The 13,339-nt window shown below is 60.4% G+C and overlaps 1 non-coding gene across 1 annotated transcript; it reads right to left on the bottom strand.

Annotated features, from left to right (window-relative positions):
- Positions 1–10,502: 10,502 nt before the first annotated feature.
- Positions 10,503–10,639, bottom strand: LOC127488359 (small nucleolar RNA SNORA70). Its single transcript, XR_011385309.1, has one exon. It is a non-coding gene; the product is annotated as a small nucleolar RNA SNORA70 (small nucleolar RNA).
- Positions 10,640–13,339: the final 2,700 nt, after the last annotated feature.

The following is a 13,339-nucleotide window of genomic DNA, read 5'->3' as shown; positions in this document are numbered from 1 at the left end:
TCCACTCCTGAATCAGGGGTGCCAAGCACAGCCTCTCTGGGGGTCTGGGTATTGAGGGCATCAGGTACACCCCCTACCCTCACCCCCCACTCCCACTGACTGATATGTGTCAGAACTTCAGGGGGCCAGCGTTGTGGTGCATCGGGTTAAGCCGCTGATTCCAACGCCAGCATTCCGTATTGGAGCACCAGTTCAAAAACCAGCTGCTCCAATTCTGATCCAGCTTCCTGCTGATGCACCTGGGAAAAGCAGCAGATGATGGTCCAAGTGCTTGGGTCCCTGCCACGTATGTGGGAAACCCTGATGGAGTTCCCAGCTCCTGGCCCAGCCCTGACCATTGCAGCTATTTGGGGAGTGAACCAGCCATTTTCCACACAATTAATGAAATGCCCCCCCTTTTTTAAAGATTTATTTATTTACTTGAAAGTCAGAGTTACATAGAGAGAGGAGAGGCAGAGAGGTCTTCCATCAGCTGGTTCACTCCCCAATGGGCCACTAACGGCTGGAGCTGCACCAATCCGAAGCCAGGAGCCAGGAGCTTCCTCCGGGTCTCCCATGCGGTGCAGGGGCCCAAGGACTTGGGCCATCTTCCTCTGCTTTCCCAGGCCATAGCAGAGAGCTAAATTGGAAGTAGAGCAGCAGGGACTTGAACCAGTGCCCATTTGGTATGCCGGCACTTCAGGCGGCGGCTTTACCAGCTATGCCACAGCACCAGCCCTACCCCCTAGCTTATCTTGGATGTGTACCGGTCAGGCCTGAGTCGAGAAGTGAGTGCCTGTCCTGTCCCCTGGCAGATCCACAGCTGGGACCCCTCCAGCCAGGCTCACTGGTACTGGTTGGTGGTTTCTTGGGCTGGGCCTGGCTGGGGCATCTGGAGCTGGTCCAGGCCTCTGTCTCCCCTTTGGGAATGGCACTGAGTTGAATGGGATAAGGAGCCCTCCTTCCCATACCAGGCATGTTCAAGCCCAGGAGGATGGTGGCTCCCCTGGCTGCTCCATAAGCAGGTTTAAAATACATATATATGGGGGCTGGTGCTGTGGCATAACGGGTAAAGCCACTGCCTGCAGTGCCAGCATCCCATATGGGTGCTGGTTCAAATCCCGACTGCTCCTCTTCCAATCTAGCTCTCTGCTGTGTCCTGGGAAAGCAGTGGAAGATGGCCCAAATCCTTGGGCTCCTGTCACCACATGGGAGACTTAGAAGAAGCTCCTGGCTCCTGGCTTCAGATCGGTGCAGCTCCAGCCATTGTGGCCATCTGGGGAGTGAACCAGTGGATGAAAGACTCTCTCTCTCTCTCTCTCTCTCTCTCTCTCTCTGCCTCTGCTCTCTGTAACTTTCAAATAAAAATAAATAAATCTTTAAATATATATTTATATATATTTACATATATATATACACATACATTTTATATATATGTTTGAAAGGCAGAGTTACAGAGAAAGAGGTAGGGATAGACGATATGGGTGCAGGACCCCCAAGGACTTGGGCCATCTTCCACTGCTATCCCAGGCCATAGCAGGGAGTTGGATCAGAAGTGGAGCAGCCAAGACTCAAACCAGAGCCCATATAGCATGCCGGCATCACAGGTGGCAGATCAACCCACTGCACCACAATGGCGACCCCTGTACGCAGGTTCTGACATTGGAAGAACAAGCTCTGGGCGGGGGCCTGGCCTCCAGCCCCAGTGCACCTGCCTCCGTCCTTCCGTCCAGCGTTGATTTTCCTGCCTTGCCCCGCTGGCAATGTCGCCTGCGCTGCCTGCAGCAGTGCTGACCTTGGCCTCCAGACCCTGCACGGTGCACGAGAGTGGTGTCCTGCTGTGCTTCCTGCCACCCCTGCTGGAGAGGCCACCGCACAGACACCGAGGCGCTGATGGCCTGTCTCTGAAGCTGTCACCTGCAGCTGGACAGGGCCCTGCGGCCATCTCGTGGTAGCTGCATTTCGGGCTAGAGCCCAATAAATGCTTCTAGGCCGTGGCAGAAGCTGTTGTCATAGACAGCCATGCCCGCAGGGCTTCTGATTAATGTTGAAACCCACGGGTGTACGTAAGGGAGCCAGAGAAAAAGAGCCAGGTAGGGGGTGAGGGATTCCCCCCACCCACCCAGGAGGGACAGGCCAGTGTGTGACTGACACAGGGACCAAATTCCCAAGAGGCCACTTCCCACCCTGCTTCCAGGCGGGGGTAGCAGGTTCGTGGAGACCCCCTGCCCACCCAGCTGGATGGGCTGGTGAGGAAGCAGGAGAATGCTGTGGCATTGAGGGTCCCTGGCCCATTCCTGGAGGCTGAGCCTGGGTTGAGGTGTGGGGTTGCCTACACCTAGATGAGCCCTGTGGCGCCCAGGGGTGGTGGTGGGTCTGGAGATGCTGGGGTGGGAATTGGAGGGCGTAGCAGGCCCTGGGTCCCACCACGGGACCAGAGAGATTTTCCATCCACTGGTTCACTCCTGAAATGGCCACAACAGCCATGGCTGGGCCAGGGCAAAGCCAGGAGCCAGGAGCTTCATCTGTGTCTCCCATGCGGGTGCAGGGGCCCAAGGACCTGGGCCATCTTCCACTGCTTTTCCAGGCCATAGCAGAGAGCTGGATCGGAAGTGGAGCAGCCAGGACTTGAACCAGCGCCTGAGTGGGATGCCAGTGTCACAGGCGGCAGCTGCAATGCCAGCTCCAACACTGGTGCTAATACAGAGTCCTGTGTCTCCCAGGACCCCCTCCAGCCCCAGAGCTGCCACCACACCCCTCCTAGGCTCTTGACCACCCAGGCCTCCTGCAGAGCCTTTTCCTGCCCTGGACACACTCCAAAGCTTGGAAAAGCTCTTTTCCTTCCTTGTCAGAAAGCTGAAGGTTTGGTGGCCAAGGTGACAGACACAGGAAAGGGGGCTGCAGGGGGCGATCTGGCCTGAGCCCCCAGCACACAGGGCGGAGAGCCAGAGAGCTTCGCAGGGCAATGCACCAGCGCACACAGGTTTATGTGTGCACTGACAGATACATGCCCATATGGGACACACGCATGTACACACAGCATCCTGTGCAGAGGGATGGGTATTTGTGTGCCTGTGTGCACACGCCGACACCACTGTGAATGCTGACCCCTCTGTGGGTTTGGAGGCCCCAAGAGAAGCTAGGAGACATCTTCAGCCCCCCCTGCAAGCCACCTGGTGTGCAGAGGGAGGGGAAGTGGGGCATCCTCCAAGAACAATGAAGCCTGCATACAACACTGGAGAGCAGCAATATGATGACAGCAGTCACCACTCATCGAGCAGGCGTGGAACAGCCTTCAAGGCTTCATGGACGCACCTGCACAGCAGGAAGTAAGCTCAGGGCATAGCACAGCCACTGTCCAGCGCACAGAGCAGGACCGGCAGCAGGCTGGGGTCCATGCCTGTGACTCGAACCAGCACCCATGTGAGATGCCAGCATCGCAGGAACTGGGAGCCACAGTGCCGGCACCAAAGGCGGGGTTCCCAGCCTTGCAGAGGGCTCTGCTCCCCTGCATCCCCCTGCGGCACACTCTGCCCCCTCTGCCTGATAACCTTAGGCTGCAGCTCTGCCCCTCTGAGCCCCTCTTTCCTCTTTAGCCACAGGGAAGCCCCCCAAAAAAAGCTCCCAGCCAGAAACAGCCCAGTGTGGGCTGCTAGTCAGCGTGAGGCTGGAAACAGGGGTCAGCATAGGCTCTGGGCCCTTCAGACCCCTCCAGGGGGTAATCCACCTGCTCCTGGTACCACTAGGCAGTTCCACGGTGGGCCGAGCCTGCAGTGAGCGAGACACCAGCAGAGGGCAGCAGAGAGCCATGGAGCTGCAAAGCCTGGCGGCCGGTGGCCAGTTCTTCCTTGCAAGGCACCCACGGTGGCCCATCCGGCATGGCCCCCTGCCCTGGAGCTGTGGTCTCATCTGCAGGTCACCCTAGACTCTGGCCCTCCCTCCCACTGCCAGCCTCCTCTGCACCTCTGCGGGTCACCCACCCCCACCAAGGGCTGCCCTGTCCAGCCTGGAGCCCCAGCATATGACACTCAGCAGGCCCATGGGCCTCACCACGAGTGGGTTCCAGAGCTGCCAAGCACATTTCTACTGCTCGGGGAACACGCAACCCAGATGCACCCCCCACTGGGTGGTAACCTATGTGGACACCCCAGGCGGAACCCCTCCATAGGTGAACACGGCATAGACACAGCCTCTGGGACAGCAGCTGCAGGCACAGACCCATAGCCTGGCTTGGCCACAGGAATCCTCAGGGCCTGGTCCCCTGTATCACTCAGGTCAGGGCAGGCCAGGCTCCTCCACAGGCGTCCCCTGTGTTGGCTCTCTCTGCCTCTCTGTCTCCCCTTGTCTCTGTCTCTACACCTCTGTCTCTCCTCGCTACTTACCATTCTGGGGCATTGCATCCCAGTCCACGAGTGTGCATAGGAAATGCTTTTGTCTTCCCCTTTTCTCTGCCCTGTCCAAAGGGAGAAGGCCCAGGAGAGAGCAGGGCTGCCACTCCAGGCTAGCAGGCAGAGCATAGCTGCCTCCCACCGGGGAAGGGCCCCCCTAGGCTGGATGACCTTGAATTTGGGGCCCATCCTGGCTTCCTGACACAGGTGGCTGCAAGGCTGTTAGCCACACCTCGCACCTCGGTAGCCAAGAGATGCCACCCCCACCTCCCCACCCCCTAGCAGCTGTGGGGGCGGGGCCTAGACAAGCAGCTCAGCAGGTCTTAAGCCCCCGGAGGCATGGCCTGGCGGATACACCCCAGCGCTCGGCTCCACCTTAAAAGCCTGGTTTCCCAATTACCTGCACCGCCTGCCTCGGGATAATTGGCTTCCTGCAGATCTGCAAGGGCCTGGGCCTTGGTGGGAGGGGGAAGCGAGCGAGGAGTGGGCACGGCGGCGGCGGGCACTGCCCCGGAACCATCACGTTGGCACAAGGAGCCTCACCACGCCTGGTGGCCTCCAGGCCCCAGCGCCCGCCTGTCCGTCCGCCAGGGAGGCAGATGGGGCTGGAGGCCGTCCTGCTGCAGAAGAATGCTCGGCTCTCAACCCTGGGAGACCCCTCCCCCTCCCCGCCCTACCCCATTACCCAGGAGCCAGGCAGCTCCAGTAAGCCCCAGCCCTGCGCACTGCTCCATCCCACCCCCAGATCCACGGTGCCTGCTGCCCCTCCGTGCCCGGTCTCTGGCCTGCAGAGCCCACCCTGACTGTCTGCAGCTCCCTAGATGGACACACAGGGAGGACAAGGCACACCCCGGGGTGGCGAGGCGCGATGCTCCGGGGAGTGGGGGCACCATGGCCTTGGGTAGATGTCGGATGTCCCACAGCTGCCTCCCGGGACCCACATGCAGAGCAGAGCTCGCCTCCCCCTGCAGTGCTCAGGATGGACGCGCACCAGGGTGCCCAGGCGGGGTCAGTGACAGCTCCATCAGACACAAGCCCCGCCTCCCGCAGGCCCCCTGGGACCCGGCAGCAGTGGCTGGTGGACGCGCACCAGGGTGCCCAGGTAGGGTCCCTTAGCCGGGCCAAGCATCTGCTGAATCAGTGACAGCTCCATCAGACACAAGCCCCGCCTCCCGCAGGCCCCCTGGCTGGTGGTGCGCTCCTGCAGGCTGCGGGACTGGCCAGGGTGGGCATCACTGTGCAGGGACCACTCTAAACTGGCTTTCCCCGCGGCTCCCCCCTGGAGCATAGAGCTTTATGGTTTTTTCCCCCCAAGGATGTGGCATCTTTGCAATGAAAGCATTGGGTGATTCAAACAAGGCACTTAGCAAAAAAGTGGCTGGAGCCGCCACCACCTGCTGCCCGCACCTTGGCTCTGCCTCCCCCGACCCCCGCCACTGGCTGTGCCTCCCCTCCGCCCTGGTGCTGGCTCGGGGCCGCCTGCCTGCCTGCCTGCCTGGGTGCCTGCACCTTCTGTCCTTCGATGTCCTAGACAACCGTTTGAGCCGTGCCCTCCTGCTGGACTCCTCTCTGACTCAGAGATGTGGAGACCTCCAGCAGGTACAGCTCCTCCCTGCCAGGGCTGCAGTGCAGCGGTCGCCGGCTCCTGGGCTCGGGGAGCACCCTGCAGCAGAGTGACCACTGGCACTGCTGGGGGCCACCCTGGGCAGCCGTCAGCCTCGCTCAGGAAGAGGAGGGCCACCAGGACAGGGGTGTGGCGGGTCCTGGCTAGTCTTTTGCGAGTGCCTGAACACGCCTGTGGGTGGGCAGGGACTGGCCCTCATCGGCAGTCCTTGGAAACCCTATTTGAAAGGCAGAGATACAGAGGGATGTGTAGAGAGAGAGAGAGAGGTCTTCCATTCGCTGGTTCACTCCCCAAATGGCCACCATGCCAGGAGCTGGGCCAATCCAAAGCCAGGAGCTTCTTCTGGGTCTCCTACGGGGGTACAGGGGCCCAAGCACTTGGGCTACCTTCCCCTGCTTTCCCAGGCACATTAGCAGGAAGCTGGATCAGAAGTGGAACAGCTGGGACTCGAACCAGCGTCCATATGGGATGTCAGCACCACAGGCAGAGGCTTAACCTATTATCCCACAGCACTGGCCCCCAGCCACAAGGCCTTATTACTGAGCATCAGAGTTCCCCGGGAGGTACTGGGCTTATCTGGGCAGGAATCCCACCGGGGCAGGCATCACCAAGGCGGGAACCCGGGGCTGGGGAGCAGGCGATGGATCAGGAGCGCACCCAGTCTCCCTCGGCCTCAGATGTCCATCTTTGAATGGAGGGGCCATTCCAGGTGGTGCCCTGGGGAGTAACAGGGTGCCCTGGCTCCCCTCGCCAGCCCTGCCAGCCCTCCCCCGATCACGGCTCTATGCATCCATCTCTCCCTGGCACCGAGGGTGGCTGGAATTGATGCTGACTGTCCAACCTGGTTCACCCAGGCTCCTAACAGATCACCCCTTATTAGACATTGTCAGGAGAAGCCGGGCCCAGCAGGCGGGGAGGCCGGGAGGGACCTTGCAATGCTGGAGGCCCGAGACCCCCACGTCCACAGGTGTGGAGCCCAGGGCCAGGGTGGCGTGGGGAGGGGCAGCTGCCAGTGCTGGGCAGGTTCCGCCCCCTCTGGCTCCTGGCTTTCCTGTCCATCTTCAAGTACTCCCGGCTCTGTCTGCCTCCGGGCCCTTGCACTGCTGTTTCCGCCCACGTCTCTTCCCTGCCCGTGTCCGCTTCTCCTCGGAGGCGCTTCCTTGGAACCTGCTGAAGCCAAAACAGCACCTGGGTCCCGTTTGAGCAGCGCCGCTGCCAGGCTGTGTCTCCTCACTGCTGGTGCAGTGGGCTCGAGGGGCGGCTCCTGTCCGGGGCATGCGCCTTAGAGACCTGGCTGTGGAGGAAGGCGTGGCCTCCCGTGCTCCCCCCGGGGACCCCCTGGGTCACTACCCGACGCATGCCGGGCTCTTGCTCGAGCCGTGCCCTCCACTTGCCCACACTCCTGTCCTCTTGGCCAGCCCGCAGGGGCTCAGTTGGTGTGCCCAGCGGGTGCTGGCTCAGTACCCTGGCCTATGTGGGGAAGGCGAATCGGCCTGAAGACCCCAGCCTGGCTGTAGGCACGGGTGCAGCTCGGATTCCCCATGCTCCCTCCGCATGAATAAAAGATTCCCTGCCTCCTTGCAGCTTTGCGTAGAGCCGCTGCCTGCGCACTGGGCCCGGCCCTTTGTGCCCACGCGTTGCCATGGAGACAGGCGATTCAAAGCCCTGGCACTTCAAGGCTTCCCTCCTCTCCTGGAGGGCCCCAGGCGGGGGTAGCCGGGATGGTTGCCCGCGCCCCCCACCCCCACCTCCAGCAGGGGGGCCACCGCCTCTGTCTCTGTCCAGTATAAGTTAGGGGCCTCTGCCGGCTCTCACTCCGGTGTGGGCGGCTGACTCCCAGATCCACCCTGCCAACAGGTGCGCTTTGGCAGCAACCAGTGAGGGACACTGAGGCAGGGACAGTCGCTAGGGAGGGTGGCTCCCTTTGGCCCACCCCACCCCCCAACCCAAGGGCTCCCACTAGCGGCATTGAACCAGCTCTGGGAACCTGCCGTCCTGAATCCCAGCCATTCTCCAAAGGGGCCAGCTTCCTGCCTGGGTTGCCCTGTGGGGTCGCCCTTCCTTCCTCCACACCCCCAGCCCAGCAGCGGCAGGGGTGACAGTGAGGCTCAGAGCGAGCCGCACACAGCGCCTAAGGTGGCAGAGGCAAAGCTTGTCCCCGGCTGGCATGGAGCCCTGTGGTTGGCGCTGAGTCACCTTCAAGAACGTAGCAGAGGGAGAAGGTGGAGGCATGGCCCACTCGCTCACTGCGGCCCGGAGCAGGCATGGGACTGCTGAGAGCCTTGGTGTCTCCATTCTCCCATGTGGGTGCAGGGGCCCAAGCACTCGAGCCATCTGCTGCTGCTTTCCCAGGTGCATTAGCAGGGAGCTGGATCGGAAGTGGAGTGGCTGGGACTCGAACTGGTGCCCATGTGGGATGCCGGCACTGCAGGCAGCAGCTTAACCCACTATGCTGGGCCCCCCAAGGGGCATTCTGGACCCGGGTGTGAGGAACTGGAGGACACAACCCCACACCCTCAGCAGCCCCAACCACTGCCCACCCATGTCCGGAGGTCAGAAAGCCAGCAGTGGCGGGGGTGGGGGTGGGGGGTGTGCATAGGCCTGGGGGCTGGGCCAGTGAATTCTTGAGTCCTTTACTCTGGGCCTGTGGGGCTTGGAGCCTCTGCTCTGATTTCTTCCGTGAGTCCTCAGCAGGCCTGCCCCGGCCCCAGGCCCGCCTCTTCAAGGCAGGCAACCAGGATTGACAGCTCCCAGAGACAAGGTCCCAGACAGCATTAGGGCTGACTTTGGTGCCCCAACCCAGCCCAGCAGAGAAATCTTTGCAATCGGCAGGCCCCCCTGGCCCATCATGCCTGAAGTTCTTCCAAAGGGATTTGGTTGGCGGCTGTTCTGAGAAGCCCCTGGCCCTGGGCTGCTTGTGGGATGGGGTGCTGGCTGTAGTGCAGGATTTGAACCTGGCCATTGTGCCCTGTGGGTCTGCACATTTGCCACCACTCTTTCGCAGAGGATACAGGAGGAGGCCCCTGAGGCCAGGAGAGGTGCCCATCTGGAGCCCACCCACCCCCCTCCCCATCCATCTTCTGGCTGCACACAGGTCCCTCCTGGTGGTGTGGGGACGGGGTGACCGCTGCCTGCCACTGTGCCCTGGGCGCTGGCCCCGCCCCCACACACAGCTGCTTTATGTCCACACCCCTGCTGTGTCCTGGTGCAGGGGTGTGCCCTTGGCAAGGTCACAGCAGCCTGACCCAGAGCCTGCCTCCCCCCAAGCCCGATGGTAGGATGGACAGCCGGAGCCAGCGCAGCATGCCTCCTGCCACCGCGCGGAAGGCTATGCGGTGTCCCCAGCAGGGAGCAGCGGCCCAGAGAGGAGAACGGGCCCAGAGCAGGTGGAAAATGGGTCAGATCAACTCCCGGGTCAGAGCCGGGCAGCAGTGGGCAGGGGCGGGGCTGGGCCCTGCTGCCGGGTTTCATATGTCCCAGATGTGTGCCACTCAACTCATCGGGTTATCTTTCTCTTTCTTTTTTTTCAATATTTATTGTTTTGAAAGGCAGAGAGACAGAGATTTTCTATCTACTGATTCATTCCCCCAGATGGCTTCAGTAGCCGGGAGTAAGGCAGACAGCAGCCTGGAACTCCATCCAGGTCTCCCACATGGGTGCAGGGGCCCATGCACTTGAGCCATCCTCCCCTGCTTTCCCAGGCGCATTAGCAGGGAGCTGGGTGGGAAATGGAGCAGCTAGGACTCGAACTGGCACTCCCATATGGGATGCTGGTGACACAAGGAACAGCTTAACCCACTGTGCCACAACACAAGCCCCTAATCTGTTATTAAAATGCACTTTTGATATTATTTTATTTCATTGTGTCTGGGTTTACATGATGAAAGCAACACAGGAGAGACCCTCCTTGGGCAGGGGACCCTGATCGGGGGTGTGTCTGACCCCAGATCTAGCCAGGAGGAGTTACTTCTTAGCCACTATGTCTTCAAATCCGCCCATATGGGACCTAGCGCTGTGGCGTAACAGGTTAAGCCACCACCTGTAATTCTAGCATCTCATATGAGCACCAGTTTGAGTCCTGGCTGCTCCGCTTCTGATCCAGCTCCCTGCTAACGTGCCTGGGAAAAACAGCAGAGGATGGCCAAAATGCTTGGGCTCCTGCCACCTACATAGGAAACTAGGATGAAGCTCCTGGTTCCTGGATTTGGTCTGGATCAACCCCAGCCTTTGCAGCCTTGGGAGTAGTGATCTCTCCCTCTCTCTCTCTTTCTCTCTCTCTCAACTCTGCCTTTCAAATAAATAAATCTTAAAGAATAAATAAATCCACCCACACTGACCTTGGTAAATCCCCACTTCCTGCAGATTTAACTCTTCTGGCAGCCAGGGAACCTGACCTTGGCTCTGTGTAAGGCCTCGGTCCTTTGCAGCTTGGACAACCTAGGCCAGCACCTGCCCCGTGCCTCAATGAGGGCAGCACAAGGCCAGAGACCTGAAGATACACCAGCCAGGGCCGCCGTCGCCAAGGTCCCTGAGGGCAGCCTTTGCAAGTGGCAGGCCACGTGGCTGACCCGGAAGGCTGCTGTGTGCAGCCGGTGCATGCCAGGCCCCCGCCCACCAGGCGGTTTATCTTAGAGCGATTTTTATACAGACAGACGCAGTGAGAAGACAGCACACGCCGCGCCTGTGGGCCACACGCCCAGCTTCCCGTGTTCTCAGCCCGCCCGTGTGTTGTCACCCGTGAGCCGCCCTGGGAAGCCCACGTTGCGCTCACACACTTCCTCCGTCAGCTCTTTCTTCCCTGACAGCCTTTTTCTGCTTCAAGATCTGGCTTTCGGTCATTGAAACTCCCCAGGCACAGGGGACACACAGGGGCGGCCGGACGGCTGCTGCCTTCCCCTAGGATGTCCGGCCCCAGGCCCCCAAGGCAAAGTTCAAGGGCACAGCCTGCCCCCTCCCTCCAGGGCCCTACAGGAGCAGGGTGCCGGTGCAGTAGCTTCTGCCGGCCACTGTCTCCCGTCTCTGCGACATCCTCCCAGCCTCAGCCTCAGCCGAGAAGGTGACCTTGTCCCCAGAAAGCTCTGCAGAGGCTGGGCGGGGCAGGTGTGGGCCAAGGTGGGTGCAGGGTAGAGGGGACTGCCCACCGTTCTGTGGTGGCCGTGGCTCCCTCCGGCTCAGCCCCTGTGGGAACGCCAGCTGGTTGGGAGATGAGTGGTGGGCAGGTCTCTGCAGAGGTGGACAGCTGGCCTTGGCCGCCACAGCTGGAAGTCAGGGACCAGCTGCTCAGCCCCTCCTCTGGGCAGCCAGCACAGAGCACGCTGCTTCCCCCAACTTACCAGCACCTCTGCCCCTCCCCCAAGGTGGCATGGCCAGGAGAGCCCCTGCCCTCTGCCACTGGCAGTGCGGGCAGCAGGAGGGGCGGGTGTCAGTTGTTTGATTGCAAAATGGTACTTCATTTCCTGCTTTGCAAGGATGCTCTCTACCCCCCAGCCCCACCTCCACCAGACAACCCCAGCTGCACCTGTGGGTTCATCCTCCTCACACGCCCAACTGCACCTGCAGTTCTCCCACCAGCCACCAGGAGGCGCCTGCACCATGAGGAGCTCTGTTTCCGTGTGTGTGTGCGTGTGTGTGTGTGTGTGTGTGTGTATGGGGCGGTGCCTCTGGTTGTAACTTAAATGTGCATCCTTCTTATTCTGACTAGGGTCCAGCCTATTCTGATGAGTTCATTTCATGTCCGCTCATTTTTCTCTTGAGTCCGTCAGCCTTTTTATGTTTTTTTTGTTTTTTGTTTTTTTTTTTTTTTTTAATTTTTTGACAGGCAGAGTGGACAGTGAGAGAGAGAGACAGAGAGAAAGGTCTTCCTTTGCCGTTGGTTCACCCTCCAATGGCCGCCGCGGCCGGCGCACCGCGCTGATCCGATGGCAGGAGCCAGGAGCCAGGTGCTTTTCCTGGTCTCCCATGGGGTGCAGGGCCCAAGCACCTGGGCCATCCTCCACTGCACTCCTGGGCCACAGCAGAGAGCTGGCCTGGAAGAGGGGCAACCGGGACAGAATCCGGCGCCCCAACCGGGACTAGAACCCGGTGTGCCAGCGCCGCTAGGCGGAGGATTAGCCTAGTGAGCCGCGGCGCCGGCCCCAGCCTTTTTATGATCAGTGTCTTTATGACACACAGAAAAGGCCCTTCGTGAAATGAATTGTCGATATTTTCACATTCACACTGGGTCATTCGTCTTTCTTTTGCATGGCACCCCAGAATGCAACTGTCTTTTGTTTCTTATGGGGGTGTTTTTTAAAGTTTATTTTATTTATTTCAAAGGCAGAGTAATAGAGAGGAAGAGAAAAAGAGATCTCCCATCCTCTGGTTCACTGCCCGAGTGGCCACAATGGTCAGTGCTGGGCCTGGGACTCCACTGGGGTCTCCTATGTGGGTGGCAGGGGTCCACACACTTGGGCCATTTCCCTCGCCTTCCCAAGTGCCTTAGCAGGAGGCTGAATAGCAAGTGGAGCAGCCAGGACTGGAACTGCGGCTCAAATGAGATGCCCCAATAAACGTGTCTTAATTCAAATTTCCCGCGAACTTTTCAAGAGCCCTCATACAACATGTGTGAGGATCAGAACTTCAGGGCTGCAGTTACTTCCAGAACAAGTGGTCAGGACCTCAGCCGGGGGGACCTTGCATGGGTGCAAGCCCGGGATATCATCTAGATCCCATCACATGCGCCTGGACCCCTTGGGCCTAGGCCACGCGAGCAGCAGCGTACTCAACGCAGGTGCTGCGCTGTCCAGGGTGCTGGGCATTGGTTAGGAAAAGACGGAAACCCTGGCCCCACTAGGCAGGCTGTGCAGGCCCAGGTGTGGGCCCCTCCGCACACACATACACACACACACATCTCGGAAGAGTGGGCCTGGCCCTGTAGAACCAACTGGAAAGACCCACCGGCCAGAGCAGCCGGGCAGTGCTGGGCAGGTGCACCCAGGAAAGGCGCCTAAGGCAGCGAGGCTCAGCCTGCTCTGCTGAGCTGTGCAGCTGAGAGCTCTCTAGGCAGGCGGGAGGCGGATACTCAGCCCGAAACCTGGAGCCTGGCCATCAGTCAGAGCCTCCCAGGAATCCAACCCCTGGCCAGCGGCTGAGAGTGGCGGCCGGGAGCCTGGGACCCGGGACTCGGCAGCCTACGGCTGTGTGCCCAGGCTTCTCTTCCCCAGACGCCAGGCTCAGCTCCCGATGTGGCCGGCCTCTTGGAAGGGCCTCGGCTCGATGGGCTGCCGGGGTGTGTGGTGGTAGCCCCTGGATGTGGACACGCGCTGGGAAAAGTGTCTCCAAGACTGGCAGCAGATCTTGGCCAGCCTGG

The sequence above is a fragment of the Oryctolagus cuniculus genome, chromosome 21, assembly GCF_964237555.1.
Source record: "Oryctolagus cuniculus chromosome 21, mOryCun1.1, whole genome shotgun sequence".
Classification (NCBI taxonomy): domain Eukaryota; kingdom Metazoa; phylum Chordata; class Mammalia; order Lagomorpha; family Leporidae; genus Oryctolagus; species Oryctolagus cuniculus.
This window is presented reverse-complemented; position numbering and strand designations above follow the sequence as displayed.